Below are 21,718 nucleotides of genomic sequence, written 5' to 3'. Positions count from 1 at the left end.
AACCAAAACGCATAATCACTTAACCACAAGAGGTCACCATAACACTGCTCTAAGCCACCTTACTCCAGTTTTTTCACCTCCACTGAGAGAAACTTGGAAAGAAACATGAAAAAAAAGGTGTCATTTTTTGAATTTGTTTTCAGCTAATCTAAAATTAACGATAAATCCGACATATCATGATTATTCACTCAGAAGTGACAAACAAAATCCTTCCATGTTACCAATGTTTTGGCTATATCTACAGATTTTTCTCAGAACTTCCTCTATTTTTTTTCTTTTTTTAACACAGTTGACAGCTCTTAGCCACGAGGTTAATACTGAAGAACAAATGACAAAGAATCAGCAGAAGAGTGAGTAAATGGTGTTATATCATTGGAATGTTGGCTAAATCACATGAATTCAAGGTTACTCTTTTTTTCATCAGAAGTATGTAAAAGTGCTATTTTTTTCATCTTAGAATCTCATTTAGAAGTCTATATCAGCCTTAGGCAGTCAGATATCTGGTTAAATTTTGCTTTATCTTATGCAGAAACAAAATTCACTCAAGTCTTGCCTATGCAGTTGTTTACAAGACAATTAGCATTATGAGTGACAGATTCACTCCTACCAGTGTACAATGCTGCTTCAATGTATAGGTGAAACAGATTTCTTCACTGGTGTGTATATTGACTCTTTTTGTTTGGCTGTGGGAGATTTTTTAACCTAATTTCCTATCCTGTCAGTGTTCCTCCCTTCCTTGTAAATCAGAAGTGGTTTTAAAAACATCACCTGTTTTTCCAGATGTTGCACTCCACTCCCGCCCCCCCCCCCCCAAAAAAAAAGTATAATTCTTTCAGATTGGTTAAGTAAAAAGTATAAGATGTGTACTAATCAGATTAAAACTATTTTAATTTTCAAACACCAATTAATAGTAAATAAACAGATTTAGTTACTTTTGGAATGCAGTGTTTCTAGTGGGGGTTTTTTGTTGCATATCTTTGTGCTGGTACTGAAAGGCAATTACAGCAAAACTCTGTAACCTTTGTAAATTCTGTAATGTTCTGGTGTAAATTTCTGAATGGGTGTGACCCATTCCTAAAAATCTTTCCAAAATGTGATCTGTTGAAATACCTTATTTTCTGAAATAATAACAGGACAATTCTGACTGCAATACGTTAACCTGAGATTCAGCCTTTCTGAGGTGCTGAGTACCTGCAACTTTTGTAAAATGAATATCACAAACAACTGGATACTGACTGCATGGACCCTAGCACTCCATGGAGCTACAAGTATGCTGGCATGGGTAGCAGAAGTGTAGCTCAACCACAGAGAACACAATTACATTTATCCCAGTTTCTGAACTTTCTTCAACTGCTCTCAGCCATGAAGAAATAGTCCAAATGCAGTTATATCTGTGACTGCTTAAAAGTTAAAATGCATTAAATAAATAAAATATCTTGTATTTTCATAAAATATGTGAATATTGAGAATGATAGACTATACCTGTATAGACACAATTCAGCTACTATGCTTTGTAGCTATTTTTAAATAATGAAAATGATGCATTCCCAAGCAGATCATCTTGATAGCTGAGCCCTCTTGTGCCAAAAAAGTGCTGTACCCAGTTGACACACCCAGTGTTAACCTGCACCCTGGCCAATTTACTCTGTCTTTGCTGAGAGAATTCACAGCAAATATGCACCCCTAACTTTCCTATCACCTGATTAACTTTTGATTGAATTTACATAAAATACATCTTTTACAACTGCTCCTTGTTAGAAGTGTTATTTTGATATTGGATTCACAAATATCACTCACTGATGTTATGAAATATCAAAGAACTTCCTTTTCCCCCCTCCCTTGCTTTCAAAAGATAATCTAGCAGCTTTTTAGGTCAGAAAGCCTTTTGGTTTTTTTGGTCTTTGTTCAAGGAATTACACGCCAGTGTAATAAAAAGGTCTTTATCAGAGACTTAGAGTGGTAAGTCTGTGGAGAGAAGCCAGGAGAAAATCATTTTCGGTAGATGTAAACCTAGAGAAAAGCAGATTTGAGCAAACTAACACAGCTCTGGAATGCTTTCAGAAGTGAAGCTGGAAATTTACAAAGTTTATATGCTCCCTTACAAAATTGGGAAACTTTGGTCTGAATAATTTGTAGTTTTGGACACAGATATTCACATGAAGTCAGCAACCTCCAGCTCAGACTCATCTTCTGGCTAATTCTACTGAGGATGGCAAGATTTAGATCCTGTTTACCTTAAGTCTTTCTCTGCACAGTGTCAGTACCTTTTTTCAGTTATCTTAATTTTCCATCTTCTTCTTGAGAAGATTTCATGCAGAATTCTTCATGGATCAGTTTATTATTCATTAACTGTCACAAAATTCACAATTAGTAGGTAACATCTTTAGATTTCAGGGATCCTGAAGGTTTTATCCTTGACACAACCTGGAAACAAGATAAGGATGATAAAACTTTGAGATAAAAAGTACAGACAAGTCAACATGAAGTGCAAGTGGTCCATTAATTCTCCACATTTACAGCTCTCTGAGGACCACAGCTTGAATTGTTTCCTCATCATTTTACTGACTTTGAACACAGATGCAAATTTTGACAGCTTTTTTCTCTGATAGATCAATTGGCAATTAATATATATCTTTTTCACCACCAACCTTATGTACTTCATAAAACAGCCAGAAGATATACACGACATCAAAATGCAGCATTCTGTTAACATAACACTAACATGATTATAGATTCTATCTCCTATATCCCATTCCTGGTAATCTTCAATACAGTTTCATTTTCCACTTCTAACTTCTATCTCAAAAGGTTATGAATAAAGTCTTAAAACTGGAATGTACTGCAAAATCAGAACTCCATTTCAACAGGGAGATACATAGAATTTAAATCGAGGATTAATATATTTTATTTGGCCCCATGAATTGGATAGGTTCAAAAAATATGTCGGTCAGCTTCAAACTTAAACCTGTTGTGTTACAGATTTTTCACTAGGTGGAGCAATAGTATCTTTGTTGACGTGCTATTCCTACTGTGAACTCCTGTGCCCGGAACTTGGAGCATGCAAGGATATTCTGAACTAAATCTCTATATATGTTGTAAATGGGGCATTTAATTTGGGAATATATTTTTCTTCAATTTGAATGTTTTTTTTTTTTTAATTTCTGACAAGCGTTTTTCTACTCTGATACATCTTAAGAATTATTAAAATGTATAATTATTAATTTTACTTCTTTTTTTTTAGCCTCAGATTCATGAACGTTTTATAGCTGATGGAAAAAGTAACACAGAAAACAATCCAGATAACAATTTGGTACTTCTGGTAGTTGATGTTTGTTTGTTTAATGCATGCAGTAAGAAAGAAAACCAAATTCTGGCTCATAAGTTACATAAATATTTAGCTAATTAAATTTCTCCAAAATGTCATTTTACATGAATGCACGTTTTTGCAACTGATTCTTTATATTTTATGTTAAAATCTCTTTTCAAGGTATACAGCTTTCAAATATAATGATACATTAAGAAATAAATTGAGAAGTCTTTCAATCACATTCTAGCTTCTTAAGATTATTAATTTAAGAAATGTTAGTGGTAAGGTTTAGAATTTTTCAAGACATGACATTTTTGTTAGTGACCCTTGTCTTGATATCTACATGAGTAATGATTCTTTATCAAAAATGAATTAATCTTTTCTATAGGATCATGTTTTCAGAAGAAAGATTATAGTATTTTACAAAAAAACTTCAAGGTGATAGCTTTTAAATTTTTATTCAATTATATCTATTTTATATTTTGATCCATACATTTTAGTTCACGGCTTGATTTACTCCTGCTTTGTTATACCAGTTCTTTGGCTTCAGGCCAAGAATGTAATACCTGAACATGTGTTATTCTGGTGGTTTATGAAATGGTTGTTAGAAATGGCCACAATTAATTTATGAAATTAAAACAATATATCAGATATTGATTCACACTGAGGAAGAAATAAAGTCTGATAACACATTCATTTATGTTATTTCCTCCACATATAACAGCATCAAAATAGTGCTTAATTATATAAAAGGATTAGAAAATAAATAACCATCAGATGCAGTAAAGACAGCTTATGACTGCTGCTGGCAAGGCTGATAAAATAAAACCTAATTTTAGAAAGAAAATACACAGAAATTATTTTCTTTTACATTTTAAGAAATGCCTTTCTAACTTTTTAAGCTCTTTTGTTGATATATTGCTCTCTCTATGACACCCTGGGACCTCATTCATAAATTAACCTCAGTCGTTAGTAAAATGGCAGAGTTGGTTTTAAACATTAATTGTGAATTTTGAGATTCGGATATAGTATTCTTTGAGCCCCTTTTAAATTTCTGGTTAAACAAACCCACACACCAGCACTGCATCACCATGGGTGATTGAGCTGCCAGAGCACACCATCATAAGGACTTAAACACAAGAAGAAGTGATATTCAGGATAATATTCAGGAATTCAAGTACTTAAAGTATTCAGGTATTCAAGTACTATTCAGTTAGATAAAACTGTTAATATCACATTTTTCCACAAACCCAAATGAACACCTGAATTGTGGGAAAGGTTATTTCAGAGCAGTGTTTTCATTTTTATCTTTTCTGCTAAAGAATAATATATTTTGGTCAAAAAATAGAAAAAAAATTAATTGTAGTAGTAATGTAAGTGCACTAAATATCCTGACACGTCCTCCTTTACTGCAAAATAGATGCTAATGGCAGGGTTTGATCATCCATATGTAGGAGGAACCATGGGACAGATGGGTTAGACAGTACAACAAGTTTTTACCCCGTTACTTGGGCAGTAGGATCTGATTTAACATGGACAAGTACAAACTTGGATTTCTGTGCTTCTAATGCTAGGAATATCAAATGCCAAACATCATATGCAATGTCCAGAAGTTTTGCATCTCTGACTCTCCTAATCTCAGACCTGTTGGCCTGAAACAAGTTTCAGACAATGCATAAGAAAACCTGGTAACTTTTCACAGCCTTATAGACAGGGTGAATGACAGCAAACAGATCAGAGTTTTGTCTGACTTCAAGTAGAGAAACCTGGAAACTTAAAAGTATTGTTGCTTTCTTAAAATCATAATCTTATTTAATTGAATAAATTAGCTGATGTTGGTGCAACAGTAGTCTGTAATAAATATGTATGAAAGTAAAGGATCTGTTCCTCACTATGAATAACTAGCACATTTCTGCCTCATATAAAAGCTGATTCCCCAACCCCAGACTTTAAACTTTATAACAAAATATGATGATTTTATACAAGAACTCATAAAAGACAGACAAAGATCTTGTTTGAAAATAACACTGTGAAATGCCTGGTTAATTCTCTAATATCCATGTGCTATATATATTATCTTGACCAAATTACATTTACAGTTCTTTGCCTTTGATTTTATGAACAAAACCAAAATACATCGAAGGTTTAAGTACTGTATGGTACTGTACACACAGTATTTTCACTAGAGTCAGTACATGTGTGAACAGATGATTAGATATGGAAAGAATTCCAAATACAGAGAAAATAATTTACCAGAAAAAAAGATAGGTTGACCTTCTCACAGCAAAAATTGCTTGAGCTTATACTTCTCTACAGCTTCTGCAACTGCAATTTCAGATAATTCTGCTGATTCCAAATGAGTCATATAAAGTGCATAAATATGAAACAAGTGTAACCAAAAGGTGCTGTTGAATTTAAAACTAAATTCATAGAAAATATGAAATTATTCATCAGAATTCGCTAAGTGGTATATTAGTTTGGTCCATGAATTTTGTTACAAGATTTTTGATTTAAGGAATTTAGTTCGACTATTCCCCAGGTAATTTTGAAGTAATATTCACAACATAATACTTCTCAATGACTCAAAAATAGTCAAGATTACAAAACAAGCTACAATGCCAGAAATTACAGTAATTAGTTTTTGAATTAACTGTCATTATTGCTTTGTTTTGTAAAAAATGTTGATGTTTTCTTTTTCTTCTTCTGCAAAGTATATAAATCTTCTTAAGTACATATTTCTTCAGTACTTTTCTTCCCAGTTCAAGTTCTATGTCAGACTTCTGTTGGCCAACTTCCTTCTAAATCATAATACTATGATTAATTCCTGCAAAGATTCTGTAGAGCTGTCTTTCTGTTCCTGCAATGGTTATATCACAACTGAGCAAGTTTATATTGTTTACATTTTTAAAGATTCTTAAATAAGAGGGAATTTGTCCCACTTTGTGCAGCTTGTGTATTGTCTGCCCACAGCTGCCAAAGACATTAGTCCTCCTCATTTTTAAGCAGGTTTCCATGAACATAACTATACAGATTGACTTCCCTGCCAGGACATTGATTTCTTAACTCAGATTCAGTTTGAAATAACTAACATTAGTAATATCTCAGAAGGCAGGTTGACAAAACATCCATAACTATAAAAATATTTCTTTGTGATTGCACTAAAATTCTGGGTAGATTTTGCTGCACAACTTAGGTTTTTAGCTTGGATTCATCTGCTGGCAGACTCTTGAAAAACTAAGTTTTTCTCCTACAAGTTTTTATGGGCCACAGCTCTCATGAAATGCACTACTGAATTGTGCAGGGCAGCATGATATTAGATAGATAAAACAACATCTTTTCATAAAGAGAGTTTTAGCATAACTATATTTTAAATAAGTTATTTCATAATTTCATAATTTTGCCTTGAAATTAAAACAAAGAACTTATTTGCATTAAAGATACAAAAAAAGTATTTCGAGGAATCCCTCTGAAATCAGTGGGTTAGTGCATTGTATGTTACCTGTCAATTATTTGAACCTGATTAGTTACACATTAAAATAGCGAATTTGTTGAACATATTTTTTTTATTTATTAAACAATATAAAATTGAGCTGTAGAATGGTAAGTTGAGTATTTAAAACTGAAAATTGAAAGGGTCTTATAAGAATTTTGGGGACAGGAACACATTCCTTTATGATGTGTTCTTCAGAAAAAGAAAATACGGACTAAGCAGCTATTTCAGATGCCCTAATGAAGTGCAGAGAACCAAAAATTTGGGGTAGATGAACTGGATAATCCATTAAATACTTTAAAATTCTAATCTATATATAAACTAAATTTTCCAAAATGATTATTAGTTTTTCCATCTCACAAAATGAGTTTATCTGTAGGTATTGAGAGACATAAATGCTAAATATCTTTGAAACTCGGATGCATGGAGGATGCTTCCCAGGCTAAAGGAGTCTCATGTCACTGACTCTCAAATGACATTGGTGAATCTGGTGTCCTGATTTCCACTTTTGTCTGGAAAATGTACCTCAGGGTGACTCAGATGTAATGACCCTAAGTTAGTGGCCTTTTTCTGGAAGTTCTTGTATATGGTTTTATGGTTACATCTGCCTTACCCACCAAATCAAAATACAAATTACTGAGTAAAACACAGAAAAACTGTATTAAGTTGTCAGCATTTCATATCACTGAAGTTAGTGCTAGTAGTCTTGCCAGAAGTGCCACTAAGGCTAAACATCAAAAAATGAGATGAGAAGAAATGTTAATTGTCATATGAATGCTGTGTGTTTGAGAATCAGCTGAATCATTTCCTGAAAAGAGAATTCCTGTTACAACAGCAGCACAGTCATTGTACAGAAGTCAAGCACAGCCACCATGAACTAACACCTGTATGTAAACACACACAAAAATAACACACTTACAATACTTCTGTAGAGGGAATCTGTGCAAGCCCTGCAGGAGTAGCTCAGAAGTAAGAATGATTAATTTCTAGAGTCCTTGTTCTGTTCTTATTCTTCTAGCTCTGGAGTTACTGTCACATTCTCCCCCTTTCTGTTAAGCGGTAGAAAAATGTTGCACTCAGTTAGCAAAAATACCAGCAATTTTCCCATGTAAAATCTTTAGCTGTTATTATAAAAGAAGTTCTGGGGTTTTTTTCTTTTGAAGATTTTGGTTTTTATGGGAAAGTTAATTTTCCAAAGGGGATAAGTACAGTTTAGCTGGGCAGAATTGTGTAGAATTAAAGAAAAGATAAATCTAAACTCAGGTATAACCAACCCTGAGTGTCATCTGCAAATCAGCATATCTACTTCTTTGCCTTTTAGCATACTGATTATCAGGTCAACATTTTCTTTGGGCAGAGTATGGTTTATGTATATGCTTTTTCAGTAGCTAAAATTGGGGTGAAATGGCCTTCTTTTTAAATGAAATGTATTCAGATCTTAAAACTGCTGATTTTGTGCTGTGCTCTGATTACCACAGGAATATGTGAAAAATTGAGAGGTCTCTTTTATGCCCTTTTGTTATATAGGAGTGCTTTTAGAGTCCAATTTGTCCAATTAATGCTGGGTTTCCACAGTTGTGGTGTTTTAGTTTTTGTTTGAGGGTTTTTTTGGTGGCTTTTTTTTTGTGTGTGGGGGGGGTAGTTGGTTTTATTGGGTTTTGTTTGGTTTTAAGTAGCACAAAATAAAGCACTCATATCTTTTAGAATTACAGCTTTTAAAGGATGGCCTACATATTTACATATCCAGACAGGGAAAGAGAGCAAGTTTAGTTGATATCTGACTTCTAAGAGTTAAAGAAGTGGCTTTAGTGAATGAAACTCTGACTCTGGTTGTGCCATTTGTTTCCTTGTTGATTCTCCCCTTTTCTGATGTTCTGTATGTTTGACTTTTATGCTGATCAGTTTCTTAGACCAAAATTATGTTTAATTACTAGGGCAGAGACCTGAGGCTTAATTCCACCATGTAAACTTCATCCAGTTGCACCATGGGTAAGTCATGCTGAATTAACAGAAAACATTCCAAAACATTCTAGCTTGAACAGTGTCAGAAAAAATATTTGAAATAAATGCAAAGTACAAAATGGACTAATTTATAATATTTCACTTTTTCATAACTCTATGGAATATTTACAAGATACTCAGAAATTTTAAGACAGAGTATCAAATAAATCTATGCCTTCCTAACATTCCTTGCACACAACATTCCTTCCTCTAAGATGCAAAGAATCACCTTTGATTAAATTATATTTATAATATTAGTTTATAGTTATAAAATTATTTGAAATTTACTTTCCATTTTTAGTTTAGTTAAGTCCTATTTGATAAAGTACCTCCATTTTACTCTGGAAAACACACCACCACATACCTGCATCCTCACAAAACTGCCTTCTGTAATGGTACAGCAGGGCAGAAGGAAACCTGGAAAGATCATCTGGAACCTTTCCTGTCTGTTGTACACTTGAGACTTCTTGTGATTTGTGACTTCTGACTTAAACTTGTCTGCTTTATTCCTAAAAATTTTATAAGCAGTTTGCTGTTGTGTTTCATGGTTCATAGTGGAACTGTCCATAGAAACTTTGTCTTAATATATGAATTCTGCTCTTGCAATTTGAATTTATTGCTTCTCTATCTTATTTGGTACAGAAATGCAGAATAAATATAACTATTAGTAAGATTTAATTATTTATATTTTATTGTATTTTTTTTTTAATTTCTTATCATTCCTTTTGCTCTTCTTTGATTTCTTTCCAGTTGCTTCATATTTCATATTTTCATATTTCCCTTGCAGTGCAACAGAACTTAGGTAAATGTTTTGCCTGTTCAGATCCCTCTGCAGAGCCTCCCCCAGCCTCCAGCAGATCAACATTCCCATCCAACTAAATGTCAACTGCAAACTGGCTGAGGGGGCACTGGATCTCCTCATCCCCTCATCCAGATCATTGATAAAGATCTTAAACAGGACTGGCCCCAGCACCGAGCCCAGGGGAGCACCACTTGTGATGGGGCACCAACTGGATTTAAATCAATTCACCATAACTCCTTGGGCTCATGACATCTGCATGGATAAGCTGAGCCCAGCAATATGAGGTCAACACAGCTAAGTGCTGGGTCCAGCCCTTGGGTCACAACAAGTCCATGCAGCATCACAAGCTGGGGAAAAAGTGACTGAAAAGCTGTGTGATGGGAAAGGACCTGGGGGTGCTTTCCACAGCCAGCTGGACATGAGCCAGGGTATGCCCAGGTGGCCAAGAAGGCCAATGGCATCCCGGGCAGTATCAGCAATAGTGTGGCCAGCAGTGTCAGGGCAGTGACTGTCCCTATGTACTCGGCACTGGTGAGTCCAAACCTCAAATCCTGTGTTCAGTTTTTGGCCTCTCACTACAGAAATGATATTGAGGTGCTGGAGTGGGTCCAGAGAAAGGCACCAAAGCTGGTGAAAGGTCTGGAGCGCAAGTCTGATGAGGAGTGGCTGAGGAATCTGAGGGTGTTTAGCCTGGGGAAAAGAAGGCTTGAAGGGATCTTATCACTCTTTACAACCACCTGAAAGGAGGTTGTAGCAAGGTGGGGTCAGTCTCTTCTCCCAAACAAGTGACAGGAGAGGAAATGGTCTGAATCTGCACCATGGAAGGTTTAGATTGAATATTAGGAAAAATTTCTTCACCAAAGGATTGTGAAACACCAGAACAGACTGCCTAGGGAAGTGATGGAGCCACTGTCCCTGGAAGTATTTAAAAGACTTGTAGGCATTTAGGGACATGGTTCTGAATTTTATAAATTATAACTTTCTGATGAGACAGTATTTATGGTGCTTTTATACAGTCTTGTTGTCTTAAGACATTTATTGTCCTAAGTCTTTGGAGAATATTCAGGTTGCAAAAATTGAACTTTGCCTAGTTACAATATTCATAAGATACATTAATATTATCTCTGCTTCTCCATTCCAGAGCTGTGCTACGGTTCATGTGGGCTTAAGCTTAGTTACCAAGTACCTCCAGTAGAGCACAAGCAGTGAGGGCTCCAGCTGCACCAAAACTCCATGTCATCAAAACTGCTTTGCTTTTAATACTTTATCTAAATATTTGTTCATCCTCCTTGCATTGTGTTGTGCATATGCTCTAATGTCAGGTTTCAAGACAAGTAAGAAGACATCCAACAGCAGGACATGACCCCACAATTGACTCTGCAAAATTTTTACTTGATTTGGACATTAGGAACTTTTTAGTTTATTCAATTGTAATCAGAGGTGAAAAGCACATAGATATCTCTACTAGCATTTATGTGATGGTGCATTCACGGTGTGATTATTCTTTTCAGTAATGACTATATTATCATTTACGCTAAATCATACCTATTTAAAGTAAATTTCAATGAGCATCTTAAGTCTTCTTTTCTGCCTTCTAAATATTGATTGTTTTTTGGGATATCTATTTTCTGTCATTTAGACATGAGAATGACAAAAGTTTTAGTTTGCTGTATCAGTGAAATAAATCCTCGTTTAGGCTGCTTACATCATAAATCAAAAGAAGAAATTATTTTTTATTAAAATTGATAATAAATCAAAATTAAATCAAAATCTATATGCCTTGCTTCAGATTACAAGTTACAGACTAACAGTCTGATGCTGTTCTCTGTGGACAGGAGGCATTACAAATGTATTCCATACTCAGATCCTGGCACTGCTGTAGGACTAGGGAGAACATAGATCTCATTCAGTTACAATGTTCCTGGAGAGATAAAAATAATTCTCTGAAATGTTATCTTTCCCAGATTCTTGAATTCATTCCCAGAACCTGTATAGACTGTATTTCAGATTAATTCAAATGTATTTCAAATTAGCTTCTTTCCTTAACTATCTCCATGTAATTATGGTCCTAATCATTGTCCACACTCAATCATGTACTACAGTGTAAGTTCATTAAAAATAAATAACTTTATTGCTTTAATTTATTGTAGTTACCAAACATGTTGATTCAAGACATAGATGCTTAGGTATAACCCTTTTGATCCAAAGTAAAGCTTTTCTAGTGAAGAATCTCTTTCCATATTCTTCTTATGGAAATCCTGTGGCTTGTTGTGACTTGTCTTCAGTACTGTCTTTCCAGGTTAACTTGGCACATAAACTTGGCTTCATTAAGTCAAGCAAAAGAAAATTTTATTATTTCTTGCTGTCAAACTTAAGGTTTAATGACAGAGATGGGAAAATATTAGGGTATTTTGCCCATACGTTTATACTTAGCCCTTAAATGGCAACTTTTGTTTTCAAAACTAGTAAATTAACTTTAGGTATTTATTTCTCACAGTGCTATAGTAAAGTGAGTAACTGTTAGCAACCTTTTTTTACAATGAGATAGAATACTTTGTAGGAAGCTAAAAGAGCTTGATGAGGTCACATGGGAATAATTATCATGTTTGCTGTATATGTAATTCTTCCCACCTGTAACCAATCACCTATTTAACCACCATCACTCAAGATATGCGTTAGCAGCATGAGAAATTTCCATTAAACAGTAAATTTTGAAAACATCTGAAAAACATGAGGGTTGCAGTATTCTAATGTTTCTGGCTCTAACTGACTGTTTCAGGCAGATGTGTCTGGGTTAATAATGCTTTCTACTGAAATTTCACCTCTTTGCTTTATAGCAGCTGTAGGGAAACCAAAACCAGACTCTTCTCAGAGATGCACAACAAAAAATAAGAGACAATGCTACAAATTACAAGAGAAATTTTGTCTAGCTATAAGGAGGGAAAAAAAAAAAGCCAAAAATTTAAAAGTGTAACAAAAATCACTGCAAATGGGACCTTGACTGCAGCTGCCCAGCTCTGGCTATGTTAGTACAGTAGGATCTGGAAAACAAAGAAGTACAGATGAACCTTCTTATGTAACTGCTGCTTAGCATCACACTTTCTGTAACATTTGGTGGCAGGAGACCAGAGGGTGGAGAGTCCCTGGGGACAATTAGTAATTAGTCTTAACTAAGCAGAAAGTCAAAAAGATTTGCCTGGGGCTATGTGATTAGCAAGGCCATTGACAGCTTACGTTTGCAATCTAAGTTAGAAAGCAATAAATAATTAAGACAGTGGTCCCTAGTGGGTGGGTAGAGGGAAATAGCTTGAAAGGATGTCCCAACATGGCAAAGGCAGAGCCTGCAGTGGAACAGTTATGGGCAAGCTACCAGCCAGGACCCCGACACTGAGTGGGCAGTAATTGCCTGTTCCCCCTCATTCATGATGCAGGTCTGTGCTGGCCAGCCCAGAGGAATAGGGACCTGATTTGTGAGTGTGTGATGAATGTGTGTGGCACAACAGATGTCCTGGAACAGAAACCATTGGTCACATGCTCCATCCATCCTGTTAATAGTAACTTCAGAAATATATGTTTTTGTGTTTATCCCACCAAATTGCCGTGGAACACTATCCTTGGAGATCTTAAAAACTCAACATCTTCATCTAATGTTAGAATTGGTTCTGCTTTAAGCAAGGTTTCAGAATAGATTGTCTCCAGGACTGTCTTCAAACCTAAAGAATTCTGTGACATCATGATTACAACTTACTGCTAAAACTTCAAGAAACAATCATAGGGTCTTATTTATGAAATTACTTGGTTTTATTTGTTATATAATTTATAAATGTCAAAATCCTATGATATACAAGTAAATGATGACTATGTATTGTCACATTCTGACTGTCATATCCTATGATGTACATGGCTAAAAGTATTTAAAAAATTGCTAGTTTCTCTAAGTGTTGAAATGTGATTCAGTGAGGAAGATAATGAAATACTAAAATTCCTATAATTTATATTAAATCATTCTAACCTTCAACAGAATATTTTTTGAACAGCCTTGGTTTCAGGCTAGTAGATAAATAAAAATAAAAAAAATGCCAGTAAATGGCCAAATTCCTCTCCCAGACTAGTATGTCAATTAGTGCAATTAAAAGCAGGATCAGAGAGCAGTGTTTGGAGAGTGCTTTTCAAGAGAATGGAGTACTGTTATTATTTTCCCATAATATATTTGCCTTTCATAAAGTCTAAAGATCTGCTGCCTTAGATGAATAAGGTTACTTATACAGCAACCTCTCTTAAGTCTCTTCTTCTTTAATGTCTGATCATCCACTCTGGGCTCTTTCACATTGGATGGAAGTGAGGGTACACATACTATGCAGGGCACGGAGGGTGGACCCTGCACATCTTGTATGTGTCAGACAGCTGCACATCCACTTCCAGCAGAATCAGGTATGTTCTCTGTGTGTCAGACCTAGTGCTTATAAACAAGTGACAGACGCTCAGTGAGTCCAGAGAAATCTGAGCCTGGGATGCGGAGTCATCACAGGCCTATGGCTGCTCATCTAAGATTCTCAGCAAGTTTGTAGCACCATCAGAGAAACTGCTTCCAATCTGTAGTGTCTGGCTCTCCCAATAGACAAAGTCCTCTTTTTGTTATGCTTCAACAAAATTTTCAGATACAACAAAAAAGGAACCATCTGAAGAAAACTGGTTGCACATCCTTAATCTGTTTTTTTCAGATTCTGGGAGTGAATAAAGGTTCAGTGTTTGTATTCTGAAATGAAAACTCAAATCCAACATTGATCTTGGGACACACTGACCAAATGAGTGCTGGTCCAGGCACCATCATATTATCTGTACCAGAGCCTGACATGGAGCTTGGATGAAGGCCTGTGCATCCCTAACACAGCCTTTGAAGTTCTTTATGAATGAATCTTTCTGAATCTTTTTATACAAATTTCAACTTGGTTGGTGGATCATCTAGAGTAACTTCTCCAGTAGAAGGAGCTCTAAAGAAATGATGAAATGCAGCAGTTATGCCGTTATGTTTTGTTCTTTGTTTTTCCTTCAGCTAAACTTGCTACCATGCTCCTCACTTTGCTTTAGAACACAAGTAGTCCTCTTTGTCTTATTTATATGCAATAGTGAGCCAAAAGACAGTACATACCTAGCAAGGAAAAAGAACTAGAGAAGGAAAAACAGGTGATTTCTGATCTTTTTTGGTTATGGCTGATCAGAAGATAAAGCAAGACATACAAACTAAAATGGGAGTAATATGGATGATACAATTTTATTGTTAGGCCAACCTCCGTCTGTGTGAGGAGATCAGGAAGCTCTGGAATGTGCTGTCCAGAAACTTGCCTGAACGACAATAAAAAAGGATGTGGAATATCACCTCTGCAGATCAGGATTTAAACCAACAATGATCTTATGTTCTTTTAGTATCCTGGTTTCCTAGGTCCCAAGAGGCTATGAATGACCTGGGACATTTTTTAGTAACTGTTTGCCATATTGCACCTCCTGCAGTGACATTATGGTGCAAAAAAGAAAAAAAAGTCATATGTCTGAAGTAATAATATTTCTAAAGAGCCTATGAACCACTTACAAGATAAACATAATACCTTTAATGGAACCATGACAAGGGAAAGGATTCAAAGGAAATTCCAAATTCCAATGCTTACTTCATCTCTAAGAGAAAGAGCTTCAGAGGCATGCATTTTAGAAGGAAATGCTGACTGTCAGCATTTTGAAGTGTAACTGACGAAGTGACACTTTGAAGTGTCTTACTTTCAGATGTTTATCTTAATTTCGACCTTTCAATCACTTAATGTTGTTTTTAATATATTTTGTTCACATTCCTATGGGCTTTTAAGGGTACTTTTGAATGGCACAGTTATTTTACTAAAAATGCTAGCTTCCCACACTACCCTCCCCTACAGTCTAGGTTACAATAGGATTGTGTTTTGCAGTACAGATTCTTTTAAGGTAGCTTTTCTAAAATCCCAGAAGAGAAATTTGTTTCCACCACCATTCAGCTAAGAGAATATGGATAACTAGGGGAAGTGACTGGTTTGGAAACAAGACTTACCTTAGACCCTGTGCCCATTAATACTTAGCAAATCAAAATGTCACGTAGCTGGCGAAAGTTGTCAAGTAAACAGCCTGAGTCAATATTAAGTCTATTTTAAAAGTCTCTATTGTGGGGTTAGCTGTTTTACAGCAAAATCACCAATTTCTAGTCCCAATTATGCCCAAGTACTGACAACACTGCTGCCTGTGAGATAAAAGTGTCTTGTTATTAGAAGATCTATTCACTGTGAATGATTTAATTTTCTGCCCCTGAAATCATCTTAAATTAAGTCGTTCATAAGAAAGTGACTGCAGACAGAGGGTTATTATTTGGACAAGCCTCTATGAATGAAAATTCAATAGCCAGCCTCTCATTTGTCTGCTTAAAGATGTTGTTATATTTTAGGTTCACTTCATTTTGAAAAGTTTGATGGTAACAGAGAAAGACAGTCTTCACTGGAGCCTGTCTGGTGTAGGGATGTCCAATGTCCATCTCCCTCATCTAGCCCAACAGAGAAAAAGGTTAAATCCCACTGAACAATGGCAATATTGAGCTTCCATGCAGAGACATTTTAAATAGGGCCTTCACAAAATTTTAATGAAAGTGCCTCATGCCTGACCGGTGTTCAACTGCTTTTCAACACCTTCACCAATATGTATCTGATTTTGGTTCCTACATGTTCCTTTTCTATTGCATCAAGGAAGCATTTAGGATGGGCATAGTTGGTTCTGCAGAGGCAAATGCTGAACTCAGCTTTTCCGAAATGGACATCTCTGGAAGCAGAAAGGGTGCTTTCAAAGAAAGTTTTCTAGGTTGTGTGTGGAGAAGTAGTAGCAGCAAACTTTTATCTGCTGGTGAAAACCATTGTTCTGCAAAGGGTTACTTTTGGGAAAATAAAGTTGAGACTGGAGCTGTGCAGGCACCAGATCTGCAGCCACATGTCAGCTTATCAGGAAACCTGAATTTTGTTCATTTTGTTATATAAAGAAACCATGCAAAGTTTTGAGTTACTCTTAGAGCTCGAAGCTGATAGCTGAAGACTAATTCTTCCCAGATCAGCTGTGTGTGTGCTTGGTCTACTTGTGATGAAACACCATTTTTCTGCTAAAGGAGAAGAAGAAAAGATACCAAGTGCTTCTCTAACACTTGCCACAGAGCACTTTCAAATGCCATTTACTATAGAGCATTAAGAAATGAAGAATTATAACCCACATTTCGTATCTTATACAAAAAATATAGTTTGGAAAGCCTGGACGAAATTAATATTTATGACATAAACTAGATGGCAACATATATTTAGGCAGAAGACATACATGTAGAACAGCAATAACCTTTGGCTTTTTTAACACACTTGACCAGTTACACATAATAGAAATTATTAATAATAACACTTCAATGTCTAGACAGACATCTTCAAACAACAGGCTTCTTTTTCTAAGCTTCCAGAATTCTGCAAAAGGTTAGATAGCTGCCTGAGTCAGAACAGTAGGAAATCAGTGCTGACATTGTATAGTTTGCTGCTGAAAACAGAAGAAGGGGTCAATGTCATTGACAATTTGTCATCAGTTTGAGTTTGTGTTAAAACCTATGGCACTGAATTGTTTTTTTACAAATAATTCAAGTAATTCAAAATATTCTGCCCAAGAAACAATGCTCTTCCTGTGTATTGCTGTTAGCAGATTTATGTTGTCTGGTATGAGGATGTGGATGTACCTTTTGCATGTTAAAGAATGCATGGCTTTGTTTTTTCCATGTCTGAGATAGTCAATATACATCTACTTAACAGCAATGTTATATTTCCTATGACTTCTTTTAAGCAGCATTTTGAAACTTTCAGGATTCTCTTTCTATTCATCTATTTCTAGTAAGCATTACTGAGACATCATCTGTTTGTTGGGGTTTTTTTCATTGAACAGAAGCTTACAAACAAGTCATATATTGTTTAAAACAGAAAACAAGAACATTCATTCTTAGCGTGACATCAGTTTAGGAAGTTTCATCAAATTTCCTTCATTCATCTGCACTGGCACTCCCAAGCAGATCCTAAGTGGGTGTGTACGTGCTTCTCATCACACAGTGCGATGCAGTCGCCGTATCTGGGTCTCCGGGACATGTGACCCCAGCGAGCACTGTACGGGTCACTTGCTATTTAATTTCTGTTTCACTAATAATCATAAAGAATGCCATAGGCACTTTTAACAGGCAGCAGCAAAACAGGGGCTTTTGAAGCATCTCTCTCAAATCTGAATGAAAATGTCTGATAAATGAATTTAGCTATCTCAAATCTTGGCTTGGGTTTCCTGTGTTTTCCTAGTGGCATTCCTCCATGCTTCCAATAACATGGCAATTTCTATAGAGTGTGTTTGTGTGTGCAGGCAGACAGCTCCTGATGACTCTTCTCTTTTGTCCCTGCAACACAAAGAGGGATGTATTACTCCACCGAATACAAAGGACTAATTCTACTAAATCAGCTTGTGTGCTCATTAGTGGACATAGCAGTTTGCAAAATTTAATCAACAAAGATTTGTAATCACCTTTAATAAATATTAGCAATTCTTAGTTTTCTTTATTATAATCCATTTTACATCTGTCTAACTGCTACAAATGCAGTTTGTAGAATAGGTGGTTTATCACCCCCATGTGAAGGACACAGTGATAGCTCTTTTGAGTAACTTTTCAATATAATTTCCTTGCATTCGGGTGCATAAATTTTGTTATCAAAATTCAGTAGCCTTCTTTTTACAAGAACAATACATGTTCTTGTAAACAAGACATGAACATTTTTTGATACATTATCCTCATTTAAGAATAATAATGCTAATATTAACAGCTGACCTTATAAAAGTGTGAAGAGAAAGCAGACATGACAATAAAATAGTTACAACATCTCTAGTTGAACTCACTAATTGGTAAACTATTTAGGATTGGTGGTACACTGATTCCAGTTACTGCCTGGTGTACAAACTAAATTTTATAAGAGAGCTCTTCTATCAAAAGTGAGATAAAACTACTAAATATGTTGCTGTGCAGAACACCAGCCATCCCAGGTCTGTAAAAAATAAAGTACTTCCGATATTTTGAATATTTGAAAAAAAATCCAGATTTCAAGTTTTTAAAACTTCACCTGAGAAATGGTGCATTAGATAAACAAGGCAGAATATCACCTTGGGATGGAGAAAAATCCAAAGCATAAATGCATTTGCAGTGCATTTTTAAATTAAAGATTTTTAAGTTTGTGAGTTGCAAAGTCCTCAGGGAGAGTTATCACACAGCACTCTACATCCCACTTTGGAAACAAACTGGTTTCTTGAATCAGAACTGGAGCTTCTAAGTAAGTTTTAGAGGAAGCCCAGACACATTGCAGAATACAAGCTCCTCACCAAGATATTTGCCAGATTTCCCTGTTTACAGCATGAGTGCAACACCACAGATTTTGCAGATGTGAATTTTTAATATATTCTGTTATCTGTCAGTCTTTTTTATAATTTAATCCTCCACGTTAATTAGTATTTCCTAAAATATTTTCCATTAAGATGGTTGTATGTTGTTGCTTGCCTGATCATGCAGTTGCAAGTAAAAATAAATCACTGTCATTAGAGCAAGGCCCCCAGTGTAGGCAATAGGTTTAGTAATGGTACTTGAGGGTTCAATGTTACAATTTATGCCTCAAAGCAGAGGGCACATATGTGCAGAATCGCTGAAGCTTGCACCTGGACACTGTCAGTTCCCAAATATACATGAAAATCAAAATCCATATCCAAATCATTTTGATAAAAATAATTTTATCAAAGTTCTTTTACCTCCTCCATCATGTTTACACTAACTGTGATAAAAGCCCTTATTTTATGGAGTAGGCTTTAGGTCACACTGATGTTACTGCAACAAAATAACTTGGCATAATCCCAGCTCCAGTTTCTTGCTGCTGATTATTTCTCGTATTGCTCTGAACATAGTAGGCTATAGTTTTCCATCATGGAAACATTACTGCAACTTCCAGATTTTCTTCAGAAAATACTTTGTGTTTAAGTTTGTATAAGAGTTGAAGACCTTCTCTGTGGCCCTTCCTTGACAGGAAACATTATTTTGCTGTAGACATGTATTTTTACCATAAGGATTTTCAGTGTGTTCATAATATTTTTATTGATTTATTCATTAATTGTTATTCAGTAATTATTTTCTTTCCTTTTAGAATATTGTATGTTCATGCAGGTTCAGCATTTGATTTAGTGTCCTTTCCACGGTTAAACAAATCAACTAAACATGAACTAAAAGTGAAATAAAATAAGGGTACTGCTGAAAATACTTTCAAACCTCAGCTACAATGTTTGAACATTTTTATCGTTCAAATTTGAGTGACTGGATTAACTGACAGAACTGACAAGAGTATGAGTGAGCAGCCAAAGAGTATCTTTTAAGCCTAAACTCATTTAAATTTCTCCTGTTCAGATGCAATCTGACTAAGGATTTCCAAAGTGTCTGTGGGGCTTGGATCAGTGGTTTTGTTTGATATTAGTAATTCTGGATCCTTGGGTAAATCTGTTTCTCTCCCCTTTCAGGACTAGAAACTCTGATCATATTCAGGTACAAAACCAGCACCAAGATTTGCTGCTGTGGGAAGGGCAGCATGAAGATCCTGGTGAGTACCTAAAACCCAAATTCATTTAGTGAATCTAAAGCATAAAATATATGGGGAAGGAAGAAAAATACTGAGAATTTGCCTGAACGTCTCCTCCTACAGAAGTCCAACCAGATGCTTGTGCTTAGTGCGAAATTGTGGAGTGTGCAGTGCCACTTCTCTTTTTTAGCTATTGGAATTTTTATGTGTTTAAATAAAATGCATTCCAAGGCTTGCTAACATATCTGCTACAAACAAATTTTATTCTATAAGGATACATCTTCCAGTTCTGACTTCACACTGTTAAGCAAAAGAGCACTTAGAAGGGATCCAGTAATGTGAGAAGAGGTGGGAATGTAAGTTTATCCTGTAGTTTTATGTTTCACTGCATTAAAAAAAAAGGTGAGCAAGTAATTGAAGTATTTTAGCATGTAGGACTAATATTTTAGTGTGTCATTTCCAATAATTGCAATGTACTTAATAAAGTAGCAAATTGAACATGAACTTCCTGTGAAAGTTGTTTTACACACGTAATATGGAGCCCTTATAATGCAAATAAGAACACGTATTCCATGTTCCTATCTATTCAACAGAAAAAGAAAAAACCTTCAACTGTCACAAGAATGTACAATATGTCATATTAAACACTTTAAATTTCACAATAACATACATTTACACAGTTTTCTCATTCATAGGTAATAATGCAGTCAGTTACCAGAAAAAATTAAACTTTTTAGAAAGGGAAAAAATATTTTAAAATGTACACTTATTAAGATCAGGACTCCCTCAGAATTTTGGAAGAATTCACAGAGAGTTGAAAGGGGAACATATCAGATTTTAACTTTCTTTGGAGAAAAGAACATGGGGAATCAAGTGTGAGGAAGAGTATGATTTTTTTAATATAATATAGTGATTGTTTTCATATACCATATGAGTTACTATCCTTTCATCTGTACAATTTGTTGAAAAATTATGCCCAAATCATGAGTGCTACATCATGAATGGAAAATTAATGAAAGTTCAATTGGCTGGAGTCCCAAATCTTGTTGATCCATCCCTGGAAATGTTCACGACCAGGCTGGAAACCTGGTCTAGGGGAAAATGTCCCTGCCATGGTGTGTGGAGGGTGGAACTATGTGATCTCTTAGGTCCCTTCCAACCCAAACCATTCTGTGACTCTTTTGCTTTAGGAGGAAGATCCTGCAGAGGGGTGAGCATGCACAAATGCCCCTGGATGCTGCACCACTTCTACTGCCAGTGCTGCTACCACAGGTGGCTGGAAGGGCAGCCAGCCTGTGTCTCTTTGTAAGGAGCCAGACTGAGAGGACCTGTGAGGACCTCACAGGGCAAAGCTGCTCGTGCCTGGAAGGGATTGCAGGCAGGGGAAGACACAGGCTCCCGTGGGCATGATTCTCTGCCACTCTGCATTTTTGCTCGTATTTCAAACTTAA

The sequence above is a fragment of the Corvus kubaryi genome, unplaced genomic scaffold (genome assembly GCF_017639235.1).
Source record: "Corvus kubaryi isolate FWS band 111438036 unplaced genomic scaffold, C.kubaryi_AGA036_p1.0 37385, whole genome shotgun sequence".
Classification (NCBI taxonomy): domain Eukaryota; kingdom Metazoa; phylum Chordata; class Aves; order Passeriformes; family Corvidae; genus Corvus; species Corvus kubaryi.
Note: the sequence above shows the minus strand (reverse complement) of the source record.